Here is a 21,186-nt window from a genome sequence, read left to right on the forward strand (position 1 = left end):
CTCAACTCTATTTCACAACCTCATTGCCCCGACCTGAACTATTGCAGAAACTCTCAAATTGTTTTTCCCACTTCTCTCCCTCCTCTCTCATCCATCCTTTCTGTAGCTGACACATTGATATTCCTAAAACACAGATCTGACCAGGATCCCACCCCATCCATCTGATACTAAAAAATCACCAACATTTTCCTCAAGGATAAAACCCAGACTTCTCATCCTGACGTTTAAAGTGCTCCCCAATCTCCCATCTCCTTGTCTAGTCTTCTTTCAAAACATTTCCCACCATGAACTCTAGTCCATCAAGCCTGTTAGCTGTTCCTATACCATTTATGTCATTTTTTTCCCTCTCTCCTCCAAGTCTTAATGTCATCTCTTCTCTCTGCTTTATAGTTGTGAGTTTTCCTTTAACGCTATCTCAAGGGAGCCATTTTCTGAGTTCCCCAACTCCTTTATTAGAACCTCTTTCCTCTAGAACTTACTTTGCATTTACTTATGCACATGTTGCATTGCTCCTCCCCCCCCCAAAAAGTAATCTTCCTGAGGGTAAGAACTATATTGTTATTTGTCTTTGTATTCCAGACACATAGTAGGCACTTGAAAAATGCTTGTTATATTGAACTGAGTTGAATTGATTTCTTGTGAGGTCACAATGAAGGAAGAAGGGAATGTCCCCTCCACCTCTGGCATTTGAGCAACATCAGCTGAGACTGAATAAAAAATGTCATGGGAAGTCATTATTAATGTCCACATCCCTACTCGCATCGGGAATGGGTTCAGTTGGCAACACTACCCATACACCATGAAGGGTATAGCGCCCTCCAAAACCTATAAAGAAATAAGGGGAGAAGGACAGGCAGATGGGAAAGCAAAGGGGGAAGGAAGAAGACAAGGGAGAGATCCTTGGGTGGGGGGAAGTTAAGTAACAGCAAAGCAAGTTATAGAGCAGAATTTAATTAAAGAGTCAGCAGGGATAGGAAAGATTTGTGTATGTGGGGGGGGATATAAGTGTGTGTATGTATGTGTATTTCTACATATTTATATAATAAAATATATAAAATAATGCCCAGATTCTAGCCCTTATCCAAAAAAAGTGTCAGTCGGGAGCAAGCCAGCCGAGTAACTGCATTTTAAAATCAAAGGATACGGCTAGGTGTAGATACAGAATCAGCCGGGCTCCTTCAGTGCTTCATTTTAATAGCCTTCCACTTTCAAGGTTGAAAGGAGCCCACGGGGAATCAGACCAGAACACAGGAACAATGGCAACAAGCTTCTTGGATTTTCTGGGCTGGCACTTTCCTCCTTTCCCTGGAGCCAACCGAGTGCAAAGGAGCTAGAGCACAGCTAGGTGGTCCCTGGATTGCACTTGGGTGACATCTTAAGCCAGAGGGCACCTTGGCTTATGCGGCTGTGCGGAGATTCAGCAGGATTAAAGATAATTGACAGCGTCTCCCTGGGAAGGAATAGGAATTGGTAGGCTGCCCTAAATTGTATCCCAAGTAAATTTTGGTGGCTTTGCATCCTAACCACGGGGACTGGACCGTGAGCAACTTTGTGTTGCTGAGATTGCAGTTTGTAATCCATCATATCCTGGCTATCATCATCATCACCCTCAGTCCCACCATCAGCATTTATTAAGCACCTATTATGTGTTGGAACTGGGCTATGCACTTTTTAATTATTATTTTATTTGAGCCTTGCAACAATCCTGGGAAGAAGGTAGCTGTGATTGGAATAATCTTCCTGAGACTTAATTTCCTCATCTATAAAATAGAGATAATTTGACCACCTTCTTCTCAGGTGTTTGGAAGGTGACTTTCACAGTGGATATTGTACTGGAGCTAGAACCAGAAAGACCTGACTTCAAATACTCAGATACTTCCTAAACTGAGTGGCCAAGTGGCCAAGTCACTTAATTGCTGTCTGCCTCAGTTTTTTCAACTGTAAAATAAAGCAAAGTAAAGCTTTGCTTTCTGGGGTTGTTGTAGGGATCAACGAGACAGTATCTATAAAGCTGTTTGGCATATCTGGCAGCTAGATGATACAGTGGATATAGCACTGGCCCTGAAGCAGGAGGACCTGAGTTCAAATCTGACCTCAGACACTTAACACTTCCTAGCTGTGTGACCCTGGGCAAGTCACTTAAGCCCAATTGCCACACACACACACACACACACACACACACATATATAATATTGTAGGAACTTAATAAGCACACACTCTCTTCCCTCCTTGGTTCCCCTCCCCTTAATGATCTCTATATTCTTATTATTATTACAGTGATGGTGGTTATTTCTATTTTTCAGTGCTTATCATTATACAGTTAATATATAACGGGAGTTCAAGAAATACTGTTAAATGAAAAGACATATGTTGGAATTTTAAAATTGTTATCCTTTTCCCCAAAAGAAACTTTTAAAAAGAATTCAGAAATTTCTGGTCAGTAATACTCAGTGGTCCAGGCTCAGAGGTTAGAAAGAAGCAGCCAGGTAGTATGAGAACACTAAAAAAGAGTAGGAAATAGGAAATTTGGGTTCTAGACAATATTCAGCCACTTGCCAGTTCTATCACCTTCAGCAAGTCACTTAAGCTCTCCAGATCTATTTCCACTCATCTGTATAATGGGAATAATAGAGTCAGTGGCAGAGCTAGTACCAACACATATTTGCTGCACATTGAGCAAATCACTTAAGCTCTTTGGTCTCTAAGACCAAGTTGCAAAGAAGGTATTGACCTCACTTGCAGGAGTTTCCTCACCTGGAAGTTCCCCATACCAATGGAATCACAAGGTCAATCCCTGGCCCTATCCATATTAGAAATCATCTCTTCCTTTTCTGCTTCGAGGGATTTTTGTAAATATGTAGAGATGAATCAATGACAAAGCTCTCATTTAGTTCTTTCTATGTGTCAAGTATGAACTGAGGACACAAAAAGAAAACTAGACAGACCTTCCTCTCAAAGAGTTCATATCTTAATTGGAAGAGGTAATACATTTCAGATGACAAAGCCCAGAGGTCCTTAGATTTTTTGAAGTAGTTGAGATGACATTACCAGGGAACTCTACAGGAAAGAAGAACAGACAGATTTTAATGACTGGAGGATCTTCGGAGGTAGTAGCAGGGCAGGTGGTAAGGCCTGCTGGTCTCTCATTCATCAGAAGGAGTTGTGGATTTTCACTCCATTCAAGTCCTATGGCACCTCATCAACTATAAAAGAACCTTCCAAGGTAGAGGAACAATAAAATGGGATAGTAGGATGTAGCAAAAGTGTAGAACTTGGCATTAGGAAGTCTGTGTTCAAATCCAACCTTGCTAACTATGTAACCACGAGCACATGTTTGCTTGTTTTAAATTTTTTTTTTGTTTTTAAATTTTTTGCAGTTTCCTTATCTGGAAAAGAGAAATAAGAATAATAACTTCTGCCTCACAAGGTTGTTGTGAAGATCAAATTATATGTAATAAAATACTTTATAAAGCTTCACAAGGTTGTTTTGAAGGTCAAAATATATATATAAAAGCACTTTTTAAAGCTTAAAGTGCTATGAAAATATGTATTATTATATAATCCATTGTTAATATGATGTTAATTATTAGTAATATGTCATTATTATTATTAAACTAAATTCTAACAGTATTTCCTCCCTTTTGGAGGATCTGCGGATCCTTCAAAGATCTGAGATTCCACTAGAGTATATACTCCTTTTACCAAAGTGATCTTAACTTCTCTACAACTTGGATGACAGTCTTTGAGACTTGCCCTGCTTTCTGAATAAGTTATGGTATATGAAAATAATGGAATATTATTGTTCTATTAAAAAAAATGTTGAGCAAGCCGATTTTAGAAAGGCCTGGAAAGATTTACACAAACTGATGCTGAAGCAAAACACATAGAATCAGGAAAACAGTATAGATAATAACAGCAAGATTGTGCAATGGTCAATTATGAAAGACTTGGTTCTTTTCAGTAATGCAATGTTCCAAGGCAATCTCAATAAACTTTGGACAGAAAATACCAAGTGCATCCAGAAAGAGAACTATGAAGAATGAATGTAAATCAACATGTTATGTTCACTTTTTTTTCCTGAGGCAGTTGAGGTTAAGTGACCTGCCCAGAGTCACATAGCTAGAAAATATTAAGTGTCTGAGGCCATATTTGAACTCAGGTCCTCCTGATTTCACTAGTTCTCTATCTACTGTGTCATCTATCTGCCCTTATGTTCACTTTTTTTTTCCTTTTTCTTCTGTTTCCCCCCCCCCCCCCATGGTTTTCCCCTTTTGTTCTGATTTTTCTCTCCCAACATAATTCATAAAGAAATGTGTATTTAAAAAATTAACATACATGTATAACCAGAAAAAAAGAATTTTATATATATATATAGTCCCAATTTCCAGAGATTTTGCTAGACCTGTCCAGGATCATAGAGATTTTCTTTGGAGGACTTTCTTGAGAAGACGGGGAATTCTTGGACTAGAGAGTCGAGTTGTTTGGAGATTCCAGTGACCTTGAAGAAAAGACTCAATTGCATATGTTTAACCTATATTGGATTACTTATTGTCTAAAGGAAGGGGAAAGGGGAAAAGAGGGGAGAAAAAATCGGAACACAAGATTTTACAAATGATAATGTTGAAAATATCTTTGCATTTATTTAGAAAAATAAAAAGCTATTATTTAAAAATGAAAGAAAAAAAAAGAAAAGCCTCTTTCAAGTTTTGATGAATTAGAAAAAGGAAGGAGAGAAGCAAAAGTGAGATATGAATGAATAAATCTCTAGACAAGAGACCAAAAGGAGAGAAGGCTAGCACATGGCAAGTGTAGATAGGATCTGATAGTAGGCCCCCTAGAAATTGTGGAAGATATAATAGTTGGTGACAATAAAGACAAATTGGCAGCTTTTTTCCTCCTGCTGCTTTTACCAGGTTTTAAATCTCAATATTTTCCCCCCCAGGAAACCTCCTCAGACCAGCTGGAAGGTGTTTGAATGTTTATTTCTGTTTTCATGGTATTTGATACAGTAAATGAATTATATGGTCATTAGCAATGATTTGGACTCAGCCTATATATTTATAGTCGGAAATTGAGAGAGAGGAAGGTAAGCCGTGGAAAAAGTGAATTTCCTGATCTTACTCTGGGGTGGAAGGCTAGGAACTGAACTTTTGAGAGAGAATACTTGCAATTTTTGTAAATTTTCAAGAATATTGTAGGTAGTGATTGAAACTGAAGAGAGTAAATTGGTGAGCAGACATGCCATTAGCAGAGTAGAATTAATAAAGATGTCCAGAAGGAAGTGTACCTTGAAAGATACTTCATCACACTCTTCTTCCAAAGAGCCATTTTTTGATGTAGATCCTAGAGTTAGTATCTCATTTTGTAGGTAAGGAAGATGAGATTCAGAAAGAATAGTGATTTGTCCAGCATCACACAACTAGTAAGAATCAGAAGGAGAGTTTCTCTTAACTCCATGGTCAACTACATCATAATTCATTATTCTTGCCACATAGTAAATGCTTAATAAATTCTTTCTCCTTCTGTTCTCTTCTTTTTCCTCTTTTCTTTTTCTCATTTCCCCTTCTTTTTTCTCTCCTGTTCTTCTCCTTCTCCTGTCCTCTTTCACTCTTCCTCACTTTTACTCTTCTTCTGTTCCCTTCCTGCTCTCTTTTCCTTAGCCTCTAAGCCTTCCTCTCTTTCCTTCCCCTCCCCCCCACCTCTTCCTTTTCTCCTCTTCCTGTTAGTCCTCTTTCATAAAGTCTAACTAACTCAAAGGTTCTCCCTCTTGGTAAGACTTGACAGAGTTTTTGTTTTATTAGGAGGGCCTTCCAGAACTAAAGTGTCCTTCCTGCCATAATAAAGCATCAGAGAAAGATTTTAGTAAAGTTTTCAGACAATGGTGTATTCAAGTAAATTATACTATATTTCAAAAAACTTATTGCCCTGAAAACACCAATGAGGAAGGGTTTACTATTAGATTTTATCAATTATATATTTTATAACATGGAACAAATCCTGCTATGAGATGTTCAACTGAGAATCTTGATTCTTTCAAATGAGAAGTTTTACCATAGGATTCCTAACTAGCTCTGAGTGCCACTAGTAGGAATTAGCATTGTACTAAAACAAAAACTTCCTAGTCTAGAGTTCAAGTTCCCTACAATTCTCTTTAAACTTTTTAAAATTTAATATTTCGCCGCAGTTACATATAAAACAACTCTCCAAGAATTCTTTAAACACTTGGAGACCTAAAATGGTCTTCCTTCTTCCAAGTCTTTTTCTCCCCCAGATTAAGTATCTTTAGTTCTTGTGATGACCGTGTATTTAAAATCAGCTGGAGTCAGGAATTCAGGTTAGGGGAAAATTGTCAATCTTTATTTTTAATGGAGGTGAAGGGGGATTGGAGGTGAAGGGGGATCGGAGGTGAAGGGGAGTCGCGATAGCAATGCGAGCAGCTGTGACAAGAAGCCAGCTAGCAGACTATCTTTCCGCTTCCCTCTCTGCCCCCCTGCCTCCACCCACCAAAATCGTCATTTCCTATATAACACATCAGGAATTGCACAAAGAATGGGCTGGGGCCATTCTTTCTCCAAGCATATATATTAATAGAGTATGGTTTAATTACTATTTAGCTTCACATGCTTGGGACCTCAGTGCATCAACTCGAGCCTCAGCCCATTACAAGTTCTTTCAACCAGTTCTTAAGAATTTGAAGCCCTTCAACAAACTGATCATCTTCCTCTAGTTACTCTATAACTTTTCACCATTCTTCCTAAAATATGGGGCCCAGAATTGTATGTAATATTCTAGAAGTGTTCTGACCAGGGTACAACATTATGGAACTCTCCCTGGTCCTGAACATTAAACTTTCCTTAATGCAGTCTAAGATGCCTTTTGCTTTCATGATTGCCATATAAGTGTTGAATCATATTCTACTTTTACTGCACCAGAAACCACAGATCTTTTCCAGATGACCTATTGTTTAATTATACTTTCCTTATATCGTATTTATGAAGTTGATTGTTAAAATCCAATTGTAATAAATTGATATTTATCCTATTACATTTCATTAAGTTCAGCCCCAAACTACTAGCCTATTAAGATCTTTTTGAATTCTCACTGTCACCCACTGTGTGAGCTATCTCTACCAATTTCCTATCATCAGCATGTTTGATAAGTATGTCATTTATATATTTATCAACCCTATTAATAAAATTATTAAACAGTACAGACCCAAGCACAGATTGCTTGGATATGTCATTCAAGATTTCTTTTTATGTTGATATCAAAGAACTAATGACTTCTCTTTGGGTCTGGCCATTCAAACATTTCTTTGGGTCTGGCCATTAAAACTATACTGCCATTTAGCCCATATCTCACCATATTTTCCGGAAGAGTAGTATGAGATATTTAGATAAATCATATATATATATATAATATTTCTTCTGTCTACTAGACAAGAAAGGAAAATGAGGTTTCACATAGAATCCTATTTTTAGTTCTTTGTGCCAAGGAAACATTTTGATTTATAGCTAAAATCTGCCTAATCCACTATTTACCATTTTATGTTCTATACAATGAAATACTTGAATTCAATACACAAGAACTTTTTCTGTGAAAAGAATGGGAAGAACCTGCTAAGTTGTTTCACTTGTTTTATGATGAAGAAAACATATTTATTGTTATGTGCAAACTTCACACACTTGTAGAGTTGGCTTACATATAGAGTAGGTTTCTCAGATCTCTAAAATATCTAACTATGATTTTTTTTCCCTTGAGACCCTAAGATATTTCCTGACAAGAGATGGGATCCTATCCCTTTCCAAACAGGAATAACTGCCTACCCTACTTGCTCCCATGCAAACAGACACACATATCCCCAATATACATATATTTGGGCAATTGTATAATCTTTTCCCCAAATCCTCTTTGCCTTAATGTCAGTTGTCAGTTCTGAGAATTGTGTACTTTGAAAGGACTATTGAATATGTCCTTGCAACTTCTTATCTTCTTGTTTCTGACCTCATTGAAGTCTACTTGCTTTCTATCTCTAACTGGATACACACACAACACACACACAGTCACACTATCTGTAACTACATAGAATGGTGGGATTGAGTGACTAAATAAAGCAAATCACCCTACCACATTTAAGTGATAAGATAATGTGTATCTTAACCAGGGGAAAACAATCAATCAGTCTCAGTCATAGGCCTTAGTTTGCAAGAGTCAACCAGTCACAGGTTCAAGTGTGAAAAGCCCTTAGGAATTTATGTAGGAATCTTGCACAGGAATCATATTTGGGTTGGCTGAGAAACTTGGTCATGTGCTAGAGGTCTTCTCTAAAATAGCATATAAAATTAGTTGAGAACAAACATTTTTCCAGAGATTAGAGCAAATGTGCTGTTGCCTTGGCCTTCCTCAGCATTCCAGAGGAACATCTTTCCCTCAGCATCTTAGTGGAACCCCTAAATCAGCTGATAGCAATGTCTGTATTGGATTCTAAGAAAATGCAATGGATGTGGTTTCGTGACTGTACCAGGAGAGCATCAGAATTTTGTATTATGTCAATTAGTAATTTCTTAAGCCCTCCTCAAAGGAGAAAAAAGCCTTTCCAGCTGCTAGCATGTGTTTCTCCTTTGTCACATGTACTCTCTCTCCAAGCTTAAGTACACTTTCTCCCAGACTTTGTATGTACTTGTGCAAGACTATGTCATGTACTTTGGCAGAGAAAATGTTTAGCAATGTCTGTTCTTACTGAACCACTTTAGTAAATGATTTTTATAAAAGCTACTTAAGGCTGGCTGACTATGTTGATTTTCAACTAGGAGGAAAGCACCCTGGTGGGGGCTCATGGTCTTTTGTGTTTGTTCAATCATTTTTCAATCATATCTGATTCCTCATAACCCCATTCGGGGTTTTCTCTGTGAAGATACTGGAATGGTTTGCCATTTCTTTCTCCAGCTTATTTTACAGAAAAGGAAACCAAGGCAAATAGGGACAAGTGATTTGCCCAGGGTCATAAGCATCTGAGACCATATTTGAACTCAAGAGATGAGTCTTACTGATTCCAAGCCTGGCACTCTATCCACTGTGCAGCGAGCTGCCCAAAGCCCATGATCTATAGCTCTAGAAAATATACCTCTCCAACTACACAGGGAGTTGGCTTGATCTGTTCTTGGAGCCCTTAAGGAATGTAATAGCTAAGCTCATGAGTATGGATGGTAGTTGGGAAAAATACTTCAGAAAAACATGCTGCAGGACTGGTGTTTCTAGATCCACTTCTTTGACCATCAATTTAAGTCAAGCAGCATTTATTAAACACCTATTATTTGACAGGCTCTCTACTAAGTTCTAGAAAGGAACATGTATCTTCCAGCTGCTGCTGTTTGCAATAAAATTTCAACAGTTTATCTACTAAAAAGAATTGATCCTGCAGGGCAGCTAGGTGGTGCAGTGTATAGAGCACTAGTCCTGAAGTCAGGAGAACCTGAGTTCAAATCTGACCTCAGACACTTAAACTTCCTAGCTATGTGACCCTGGGCAAGTCACTTAACCCCAATTGCCTCAGGAAATAAATACATAAATAACAATAATAATAATAGCACTTTAAGGTTTGCAGAGAAGTTTATAATTATCTCATCTTCACAACAACTCTGGGACATAGAAGCCATTATTATTCCCATTTTACAAATGAGGAAATTGAGGTAGACTTGCCCACAGTCATATAATTGTCATATAATTGGCCCTAAAGCCAGTATAGATCTGAGTTCAAATCTGATCTCACACACTTACTAGTTGCATGACCCTGGGTCAGTCACTGCACCCCAATTGCCTCTTAATTGTTTTTTTTTGCTGGGGCAATTGGAGTGAAATAACTTGCCCAGGGTCACATAGCTAGGAAGTTTAAGTGTCTAAGGCTAGATTTGAACTCAAGTCCTCCTGACTTCAGGGCTGGTGCTCTATCCCTGGGCCATCTAGCCCTACCTCTTAATTTTTTTTAAAGTTCAGGGTTTTTTATAATTATTAAGTTCATAATTTTAAAAAATGAGTCTTTCCCAATCACTCTTTTTTTCTTTTGCTGGGGCAATTGGGATTAAGTGACTTGCCCAGGGTCACAGATCTAGAAAGTGGTATATGTCTGAGGTCAGATTTGAACTCAGGTTCTCCTGACTTCAGCACTGGTGCTCTATCCAATGCACCAACTAGCTGCCCCTCAATCGTTCTTAATGAAGAAATCATGGTGAGTTTGGGGTGTTGTTTTTTTTTTGTTGTTGTTCTTTTGATCTGTTTTTTGTTTTCCCTGCTTCCTTCTGAAGATATTTACTAAAAACATCTTTAAGAATACATTCTGGAGTGTTATCAGTAATAAAGTTTCATTGGAATATCACTGTTCCATAAGAAATGATGAACAGGCTGATTTCAGAAAGGCCTGGAAAGCATGAACTGATGCTGAGTGAATTGAGCAAAATCAAGATAACATTGTCTACAGTGATATTAAGATTATATGATGATCAGCTATGATAGACTTAGCTTTTCTCAGCAATGCAATGATCCAAGACACTTCTCTATTCTTGACCCATTTTTGGAAATCAAAACTGCAATTCATCTCCCACTCTCCATGATCTTGCCCACACATGACTCACTGCCCATATGTGACAATGGCTCAGCAAGCATCATGACCAATTCTTTCAGTCCTAAGAAATAGTTCCCTTGAGCGATGGGACTTGAATTCCTTTTTAAAGAATTTCTCCTCCTTGATGGAATGACTTCCCCTGTAGATTTTTAGTTCAAGATATTCTGCCTATCCTATCTCTGAAACCCTTTATAATCTATTCTCCTCAGATCTGGGATGCATATCAGACTGTGCTGAGGTTTTCTTTCCTCTGTCATCAATTCTATGATATCCCATTCTGTTAAAGAATTTTGTAAAAGAAAAAAAAAACTAACATTATGCACTAACCTACCAGAAACAATGTTAACTGAACATAAATTGAATAACTCCAGGTACTTCTAGGAGAAATGAAAGACACAGAGATACACATAGACACAGACAAAAAAAGACAAAGAGAGAAACAGAGATAGGAAGACAGAGATATCTAAGATGGCATACTCCCTCCAAATAACTGATGGATTTCAAGATAACATTTCAGGAATCTTGAATAAGGAGATAATATGTTAAAATATAATCTGGGTTAATATTCAAGATTAGTAGACAAGTGATTTGTATCAAGTCCCCCATTCCTGGAATAAACAAAAAGAGCTTTTGTTTATCTATCTATTCCATAGATATCTTAATCCTTTCTCAATGGAGAAGGGTGGTTCTAGGATCTTCAGGTGGGTGGGGAAGCAAAGATGAGAATAAGACTAAAAATTACTGTCTTGAAAGGGCACTAGCTTTATTTCTCTAAGGAAACCCTTTTTGTCCTCTATTTATTGCTTACCTTTACAATGGACATTTCCAAGGATTTTTGAAAAGAGCTAGAGAGGAAGGTATGATTTCTTAATGTTTTCAGTTTTTTTTTTAAACAAATAAGACTTTTAAATATGCTTAAATAACTCCCATCATTTCTACATTCCTCCTTGTTGGTAAGAAGGAAGTCCAGAATAGAATTTCTCCTTGTTAGATATTCTGGCTTTTTAATTATCATTTTTATGATAATTTTAATTTTAATTTTAAATTATCATTAAGACAATCAAGACATTTTAGTCCACTACACTACTAGATCATGCAAATTTCTTTATCCAGGTGAGAAGGGTGTGGCTCCAGCGACAATACTTGTTCCTGCCTCATAGCTTTTCATCCAAACATTGGGATAAAAGGCTTGCTTCACTTATCTCTTTAATAAGGAATGCTTCTTTGCCTTTTTCTCCTCCCCAACCCTTCCCTGCTTTTTCCTGTTTCTTTTTGTTTTAAGGCTTTCATGCATTTATTGATAAATATCCAAAGAAGGTTTCAAGCCAGCCTCACACAATTGTCTCTACCTGAATGTAGTTGTGCATACACATGCACCCTTGAAACTTTATGTTAAGGGTGCTACAGACCAACCGGTGGAGGCTTAGGACAAACCTGTAGCTTCTCCTTATGGCCTGGCCAAAGGGCTAGTAAAACTTGTGATGTTCTTGAGGTGACCTCCCTGACTTCCTTTAAGTCCCAAATAAACTTCCACCTTCTATAGGAAGCCTTTCCCAACTTTTCTCAATTCTTCCCTCTGTTATTTTCTATTTATCCTGCAGATAGCTCACCTTGTGTTTGCAAACTGTCTCCCCTGTTACATTGTAAAATCCTTGAGGGCAAGAACTGCTTTTTACCTCTTTTTGTATCGCCAGAACTTAGCATAATACTTGGCACAGAATAAGGGCATAATAAATATTCATTGATTGATTGACAGTGACGCTAGGAAGAGTTTCTTGGTCAGCCCTAGCCTGTTTAAGCCTCCTCATATATTCTCTTGAAATTTACAGTCTCTCCACTTGAAATATTTAGGGGTTTAAAAAATGACAGACCCCATAATCTCAGCCTCCCTCCTTCTCCCTACTTCCAAAGTCTATCTTTTCTCAAAGACTCAGAGGCTACAGTCATTTTAGCAACATTATTCTTTTTTTCTTTTTCTTTCTATCTTCCTTTCTTTTTCTTCCTTCCTTCCTTTTTTCTTTCCTTTCTCTTTGTTTATTTTTTCCTGTCTTTTTTTAACTAAATAGTATTTTATTTTTTCCAATGGCAAAATAGTTTTCAACATTTATCTTTGTAAGATTTTGAATTTCATATTTTTTCCTCTCCCTTACTTGCCCCCTCCCCAAGACAGCAAGAATATGATATCGGTTTACATATACAATCGTGTTAAACATTTTTCCACATTAGTCATTGTGTAGCAGCATTATTCTAAGACATAACATAAGGCAGTGAGGTATGTTTAGGCATCATGGGAAGGAAGTTATATTCTATTTCTTTTGAATAAAATGTGAGTGGGAACATTATTTGAAACAATGAATCAATCCACTAAGATCCACTTAAAATAACTAATGATATCCAAAGCCTTTATCAGGTAAGAAATGCTTCTTTGACTTGAGTCATACAACCAATCAATCAGGTCTATAAACAAGAATGGAAAACAGGAGTTGTATTCTATTGTTGAAGAGGAGTTCACACCCTGTGAGACTTGAGTAAGAAAGGACAGATGACAATCAGGGGTGGGCCAGCCTTGAGGTGGAACAAATTCAGCTAAGCCCCTGAAAAGAAATTGCTTGGACGAGAAGGTGGAGAAGAGAAAGCCATTTTTCATTGTTCATTCCATCAATCTTAGTGAAAACTGAGACCAAATTAGCTTCTTTGTTTTAAGAGCTCCAATTTATCTTATTACCTATACTTTGTGTGTTTTTATCCAAGTATCTGAGCCTATGGATTTTATTTATTTGTTGTTTTATTTTTAGGCAATTGGGGTTAAGTGACTTGCCCAGGGTCACATAGCTAGGAAGTGTTAAGTGTCTGAGGCTGCATTTGGATTCAGGTCCTCCTGACTTCAGGTCTGGTGCTCTATCCGCTTTAGCTGTCTCTGAGCCCATGGATTTTAGGACTAATCTCTTTCTTGTATGTTGTCTCATAAGGACTTCTATGTGTCTTTATTGCTACCTTTTCAACAACATAATTGTTTACTCTTATTATGACTTGGCTGCCATATATAGGCAATTTTCTACTTGACCTTTTTCACCTTTAAGACCCTTTTGATTATATTTTTTCAAATACCTTCTTGCTAGCTCTGCTTAGGCAAATTTCATCCTTAGCCAGAAGCCCATCATTCCCACATTTGAAGCTGTGATTCAGAAGGCTGTGTGGGTCAGAAACCATTAATAAAGCAACTGGATAGATCTCTAGAAGCAAAGCAAATTTTATTTACGTCCCTGAGAACGGGAATCCCACCCATTGAGCAAACAATCGAAGGGAGGAGGCACCGTAGGGGGCAGGGTCGGCGCTTTTATCCCTAATGCAAATTCCCCTCCCACCACTGACCCTCATCCTTATTGGCTGAGGATCTTACATTCTAAATGTGGGAACTACCCAAGAAATTGAACTTGACCAACAAGTACATAGTTGCCCATATTTGGCTGAAATAGGGAGGATAACAAGAAGGGGACTTAAGTATGCCCTTAGGGGGATAACAGGGAGGGGGCTTTAAGTATGTCCTTAAGAGGATAGCTGGGAGGAGACACTAAGTATGCCCTTGACTTAATGCTTAAAGTCGTTCAGGCCTATTCAAACTTTGAAATAGATGAAGCCTTACTCAATTTTCAAAACTGTCTTGAAAGATCTCACCTTATCTCGTTCAAGGCCAAATCCTATTTTCCGATACCATAAGACAGTTTGCTTCCTTGCTTTCAAAGGTTTGTTGTTTCTTTTCAATCTGGTCTAATCTTTGTGATCCCATTTGGGGTTTTAATGCCCCAGAAACTGAGCAAGACAGAGATTAGAGAACAATTTAATAATTTATTTAATGGAGAGATTTACTGGGACCAAATGGAATTCATGGTTTGGTCCCAGGGCTGAATGAGACTATTGGCTCCAAGAATCCAGCCCCGAATGTCAGATACAAGATTCTTTTATAGGGTAACAAGAATGATGACATAATAGGGGAGGTGCCTGGATGGGGATGGCCTAATGGGGAGAGGAACCTAGGATGACATAATGGAGGAAGGTCCTGGAGAGGCTTCTGACATTGTAATCATGTCTAAAATGGATAAAGACCTTTACCCAATTAAACATTAAGAGGGATTGGTTATGACCTGAGTTAGAGTAACTGTATAGGACAATCAGAGAAACTGGGTCAGAACATTAAAAGAGAACTGTGGCACAACAGGGTTTTCTTGGCAAAGATACAGGAATAGTTTTCCATTTCCTCCTCTAGCAGGTGAGACAAGGTTAAGTGACTCACCCAGGCTCACACAACTAAGCGTCTAATAAATGTCTGAGGCCAGATTTCAATTCAGGAAGATAAGTCTTCCTGACCCCAGGCCAGGTTCTCTCTTCACTGGGCCACCTAGCAGCCCATTTTCAAAGGATATCAGTGTTAAAAACAAAATAACTATTCCTATAAGGCCTTCTGTTTCTCACTCATGATATGATCATCTGTAACAATGCTTTCTAAATTCCTCCTGGCAAAACCATTTATGTGCATATACAAATCTTGGGAAGGTCTCTGTTCCATTTTATATACATGGCTTCTGAGTTCCACAGACATCTTTCTTATTATCTGGTTATCAAAGGGTTGTCTGTCCTATTTCTTCCTAATTTGGCCTTTACTTTTATGAACCGTGCAGTTACTTCCTCTGCAGAATGTTGACCTCTCTCCTCTTGGCCCTTCTTCCCTTTCTTCTCAGTACTTAATGACCTTTTTTTACCTTCTAACCACCTGACAAAAGGTCCTCTGACTCTTTCAAATCCTTTTTTAAACTTTATTTTTTTTACCTAAAAGATCTTCTATAATTTTTATTTTTTAAACATATTTCCATATTTGTCATACTGTGGAAGAAAAATTGGAACACAAGGGGAACACTACAAGAAAGAAAACGCAAACAAACAAACAAAAAAAAAGGTGAAAATAGTATACTTCTCTGTGTATTCAGTCTTCCTAGTTTTCCCTCTAAATGCAGATGAAATTTCCATTCCAAAGTCTATTGAATTGTCTTGGATCACTGTATTGCTGAGAAAAGCTAAGTCTATCAGAGTTGATCATCACATAATGTAGTTGCTGTGTACAATGTTCTCTTGGTTCTAGTCACTTCACTCAGCATCAGTTCATGTAAATCTTTCCAGGCTTTTCTGAAATCAGCCTGCTGATCATTTCCTATAGAACAATAATGTTCCATTACATGCATAACTTATTCAGTCATTCCCTAATTGGTGGCTATCCACTCAATTTCCAATTCCTTGCCACCACAAAAAGAGCAGACCCAATAGTGGTGCTCTTGGATCAAAGGAAATCCTTTTTTTGTTTGTTTTTGTTTTGGTTTTTTTTTTTTTTTTGGTTGAGATAATTGGGGTCAAGTGACATGCCTAAGGTCACACAGCCAGGAAATGTTAAGTATCAGAGCTCAGCCCCTCCTGACTTCAGAGCTTGCCTGCCCTAGGATATCCTTTTTTTTTAAAAACAGCCTTTGGGGCATAGTTTCAAATTGCTCTCCAGAATGGCTGGATCATTTCACATTACATCAGTAATTGTTTTTAAAAGGAATACTTCATTCTCTCTGATATCCTAGAGAGTTGGAAAAGGCATTCTCTGAACAAGTTCAAGTGGTTTATAATATAATATATATACATATATGCCTATATATAGTGTTATGTTATTATAAACACAATTATCCAAACAGTTTATAAAAAGTTCTTTTAGCTCTATGACCCCCCTGTCTAACTTCTAATGTGATTTTCCCCCTTCTATCAAGGAAACTTAATTTTTATTTCATATTTATTAAGTATCAATTATGTATAAAGCAGTGACTAAAAGACCAGATTCTAGGACTCTCAAAAGGCAGCCTTCAAGGACAGTACCATCCAAACCATTTTCCTTTCCTAGACAGAAGGCTAGATTCTGGCATCTCATCACTTGGACATCAAAATCTGTCTTCCACATAGGAAACTGAGGTTCAAGAACTCTTCTTTTGTGCCATGTGGACACAAACACACACACATATATAAACTTTTACCACAGATTTCTAAATAGGATTCTAAGCCACTGTTGTTTTTTGGCCTGGGAAAGTCCACTATCAATTCTCCCGTTGTTGAGCTGTAGTCAAAAAGGTGTGGGCAAGCATGTGTGTTTTCTGCCCCAAAGGCCACCATTAATCCTTGCCTGATAGTTCCTGGGAAGAGGTGACTGTGTTCATTCATGCAAAGACTTACCCTCAGCCCGGAATACAGATCTGATTTGCTGTGCTCTGCACCATTTCCCGAACAGGAAAAAGGTGTTTAACTCCCTGGGGGGAGCTCTTGAGAAATGTAGCTCTGCTGGCATTGTTTAGCTAGCTGGACATATTCAGTTAAAGCTCTCTTTGCTCAAGCAGGACATCTTGACTTTTTCCTTCTCTCTTTGGATGTTAACTTGTTTTTGAAGGACTTGCTAAAGTGAGAAACTGCCCAAGCTTCTTAGAAGAAAATACCTGTTCACTTTTAGACCGCTGGCTTTCGAGCTTGTGATTTCTTTCAGAAAAGGGAAAGGATACAGAGCTCAGGATATTTATCCTTATTTGATTTTAAGTATTTATCTGAGTTTAGGCAAACCTTACATTTTCTATCTCTCTGCTCCAGCCCCCAGGCCACCTTCACTGGACAGAAGGTTTCATCTCCTCAAGGTTCACTCTCATTCACATGTTTGTGTATTCACATGAATATCATAATACCTAAAAATAAGATATATTTATAACATTTATGTAATAAAATGAGATCTATTTCACCCCCACACGTATCCACATTAAGTAAAATCTAATCAATATTTGGGGGTTTATTGGCCAACAGTTTTTATCATATTTTAAAAGCTCTGTAGTAATGCTGAACATTTAGGAGAATAAAGCTTTCAAATCCTCAGCTGCCCTTTTCAAACAGTCAAACAGGACAATAGAGAACTGAAAGTGAAGGGATTAACTAGACCCAGGAAACTTTTCCCTAGAGGGGAGAAGGAGGGGGAAGGGGGAAGGGAGGAAAGAAAAAGGGTTGTCCCTGGCTTTCTTCTCATCCTATTTGATCAGCAGTGCAGAGTTTGCTTAGTCCCTGGTTCATGCTCCAAACACCTCCATTGTTCCAGATTCCGGATCATAACTGTGGTTCCTTCTCATGGCAGTAAATGATAGTTCATGGTTTCCTCCTTCTGCATTCTGGGCATTCTACTCTAGACCGAGTCTAAATTTACTATGGAATGGGGGTGGGGGAGGCTTAATCTCTTAATTTCTTCAACTCTGCCTGAGAAGGTCAAAAAGTCAGTCTATAAAAAAGGCAAAAAGATTTGAGAGCAGTCTATTGTCCCCCTTCAAAGTTTAGCCCCCAGAGGTACTTTTGACTGTTATCTTTTCATTTCATTATGAAATGAGTCATTTCATTTGTGTCTGATTCTCTCCATTTTTGAGGCTTTCTTAGCAAAGATCCAGGAATGGTTTAGCCATTTCCTTCTCCAGCTCATTTTACAGAGGAGGAAACTGAGGCAAATAAGTGTCTGAGGCTACATTTGAACTCCCGACTTCAGAGCCGGAAGTCCCCACTTCATCCCCTAGCTGCCTGTTTGCCCACCATTGGATGTGCCCTTACTTTTTCAGGAGGAGTGCTATACTTATTGAGAGCTTAGGGGCGAGTTCTCCTGATTCCCTAGCCTTTCCTATAAAATGGAGTTCCGCCTGGGGTGAGAGGTCAAACTAGCTTAATTCTGAGATTTATCAGCATGCAGATTTCCTGAGATTCTCAGACAGTCAAAGCGTCTTGGGGCTTTCACTCTGATTGACTTTTGAGTTTTTTAGTGACTGCATTTCTTTTTCTTTTTCTTTTTTATTTAATTTTTTTTACCTTTTAAAAAATTATTATTATTATAACTTTTTATTGACAGAGCCCATGCCTGGGTAGACTGCATTTCTTTACACAAACCAGCAGCTTGCTAAAATTCATGACTCAGAGGAAGAGAAAGGAATGGAACAGTAGCATCTGCAAAGGGAAATCTCTTTCCTGTAGCTATTTTTCCCAAACCTCTTTTAAAGTGATTTCATCAAAGATAATAGTACCAGGGAAGGAGCGGTGACAGACAGTTCGAGTATCTTCCCAAAGGGCAGTACTTTGCAGGTAGAACACACACAAACCCACGTTTTAAGAGCCTTGCTTCTCTTCCTTGTATTTTGTTTTTTGGCTTCTTTCCTCCTGGCTCAAAGTGAACTTAGTTGCTGAAGACAAGAGAGATTCTTGCAAAATTCATTTAGTGCCCTACTGCACTTTGTGCTGAGCTGCGCCGCAGGATGTGAGCCGGTTTCTGTATGGATTTTGCAGGAGTAGTGGCTCTGATAGCATGTTAACTTTTTGGCACCTTCCTCTGCTTCTAAAAGGGATCAGAAAAAACGACAAAACTGCAGAGGGTACAAGGATATCTAACAACTACTTCATGAGGAAACAAGCTTTTCCCTGTAGCCTTGATGGTCCTTGGAAACTCTAAAGTCTATTCAACCTCTTCTTTTTGGGATTGCTTTTCATAAAGACATGTTTGTAAGTGAACTACCTGACTCTTCCCTGAGTATCTGGCAACTGTGGATATTGGTGAACAGACAAAACAGAAATCTCTGGGCTTCGGTGCTGGCCATCCCCTAGGCGCTACCTCCTTACCACTATCTCTTCCTTTAAGATGCAGTTCAGGGCACATCTATGTAAAGTCTTTCTTGATCTCAACTCCTAGGGCCCTCTCCTTCAAACCAATCCACTACTTTATTTATTTGTATTTTTATCTTCCCTTATTAGAACAGAAACTCCTTGTGAGTAGGGATGTATTTATTCTTTGTACTACTAAGTACCCTTAGAATAGTGCATAGTAGTTGAACATTTATTAAAAGTAGACTCTCCTTCCTTTCTTCCCTCCTTCCCTCCTTCCTTCCTTCCTAGATTTTCCTTCCTTCCTTCCTTCCTTCCTTCTTTCTTTCTTTCTTTCTTTCTTTCTTTCTTTCTTTCTTTCTTTCTTTCTTTCTTTCTTTCTTTCTTTCTTTCTTTCTTTCTTTCTTTCTTTCTTTCTTTTCTTTCTTTCTTTCTTTCTTTCTTCCTTCCTTCCTTCCTTCCTTCCTTCCTTCCTTTTTTACTTTCTTTCTTTCTTTCTTTCTTTTTTTTTTTTTTTTGGTGTGTGAGGCAGTTGGGCTTAAGTGACTTGACCAGGATCATATACCCTAGTAAGCATCTGAGGCAGGATTTGAACGTGTCCTCCTGACTCCAGGGCCTGTTGCCACCTAGTTGCTCTAAGAGTAAACTCTTAATGAATACTTGTTGATTAATTGATACACTTTCTTGCTTTGTGTGTGTATGTTCATGTGAAGCTTTTTCTTAGCCTTTGAATAAAAACCAAAGTCTTTTTTGCCACACTTCCTCTGTTTTTCTCTTGCCAGAAGTCTGTGGCGAACTCCATTTTTGATCATATAACTGTTCAAGTTATGTAATAATTCATTTGTCATTATGTTAGTCATTTCATAGAGAGTTTTCTAAGTTAGATGACATGTGGTCTTCATCCTACTGAGTCAAAATTAAGGGACTGATGATTCAAGCTGAAAAAGATAATATTAAGTGAATAATCTTGCTGGGAAATAGTGAATATTTATTATCACATTGATTTTGCCATTTTTTCCTGCCCATAAAGGAATATTTTTCAGATCTCCCTCTCTAGAATTCTCTGGATCTCTGTTCCTAGAAGTTCTCCCACCAAAGGATTCAGCTTTTGGCTTCTAACCACTGGGTATGGCTATCTCACTGAAAAAAAAAAAATCACTATTATTTCATCTGTTTCCTCCCACCAACCTTCTGCTACATGAATCAGTCAATAAGTATTTATTGTGAGCCCACAGGGTGCACAGCAGTGTATTTGACAGTTGCTAAATCAGTCATGTCAGTAGTATAGGAAGAAAGTTACTTATAATTTTAAAAATTTAACTAACAGATACATATATATGTATATATACATATCACTTAAAATTTTTCAGAGATTTCATATAATATCTGGTTGGAAGCTCACAACAATCTTGTGAATTCCTTATTATAGCTATTATCATGTCCATTTTACACATGTTGAAACTGAAGTTGGGGATGTAAGTTCAGGGATCGCCTTGCTGTGCTAATTCTTCTCTTTCCACTTATGTAATTCTGTCCCTTCCATTTTGCCTCTTTTTCAATAGAAAACAGAAATAAGTCTGAGGAAGTGGGTTAAGGTTTATGCCGCAGAAACTAAAAACACTTGTCATTGCATTACCTGAAGTGCCGTGCAGGTAACCCTCCATCTCCCTTGTAAGCACAAAGCAGCATTTTTACCACAAAGGAGTCCCACCACAAGACTGGCTGAGGGTGATTAATGTTTTGATCACAGCAACACATGAAGACTTAAAATGAACAGAGGTTGTGAGCTGATTGAAAGGCATTCACATCCTGATAAAATCACGTATCCTTTAAATATTGAAGAAGTATTATGAATTATTTGTCAAGGTGAGTTGCTAACTGCA

The sequence above is a fragment of the Antechinus flavipes genome, chromosome 3 (assembly GCF_016432865.1).
Source record: "Antechinus flavipes isolate AdamAnt ecotype Samford, QLD, Australia chromosome 3, AdamAnt_v2, whole genome shotgun sequence".
Taxonomy (NCBI): Eukaryota; Metazoa; Chordata; class Mammalia; order Dasyuromorphia; family Dasyuridae; genus Antechinus; species Antechinus flavipes.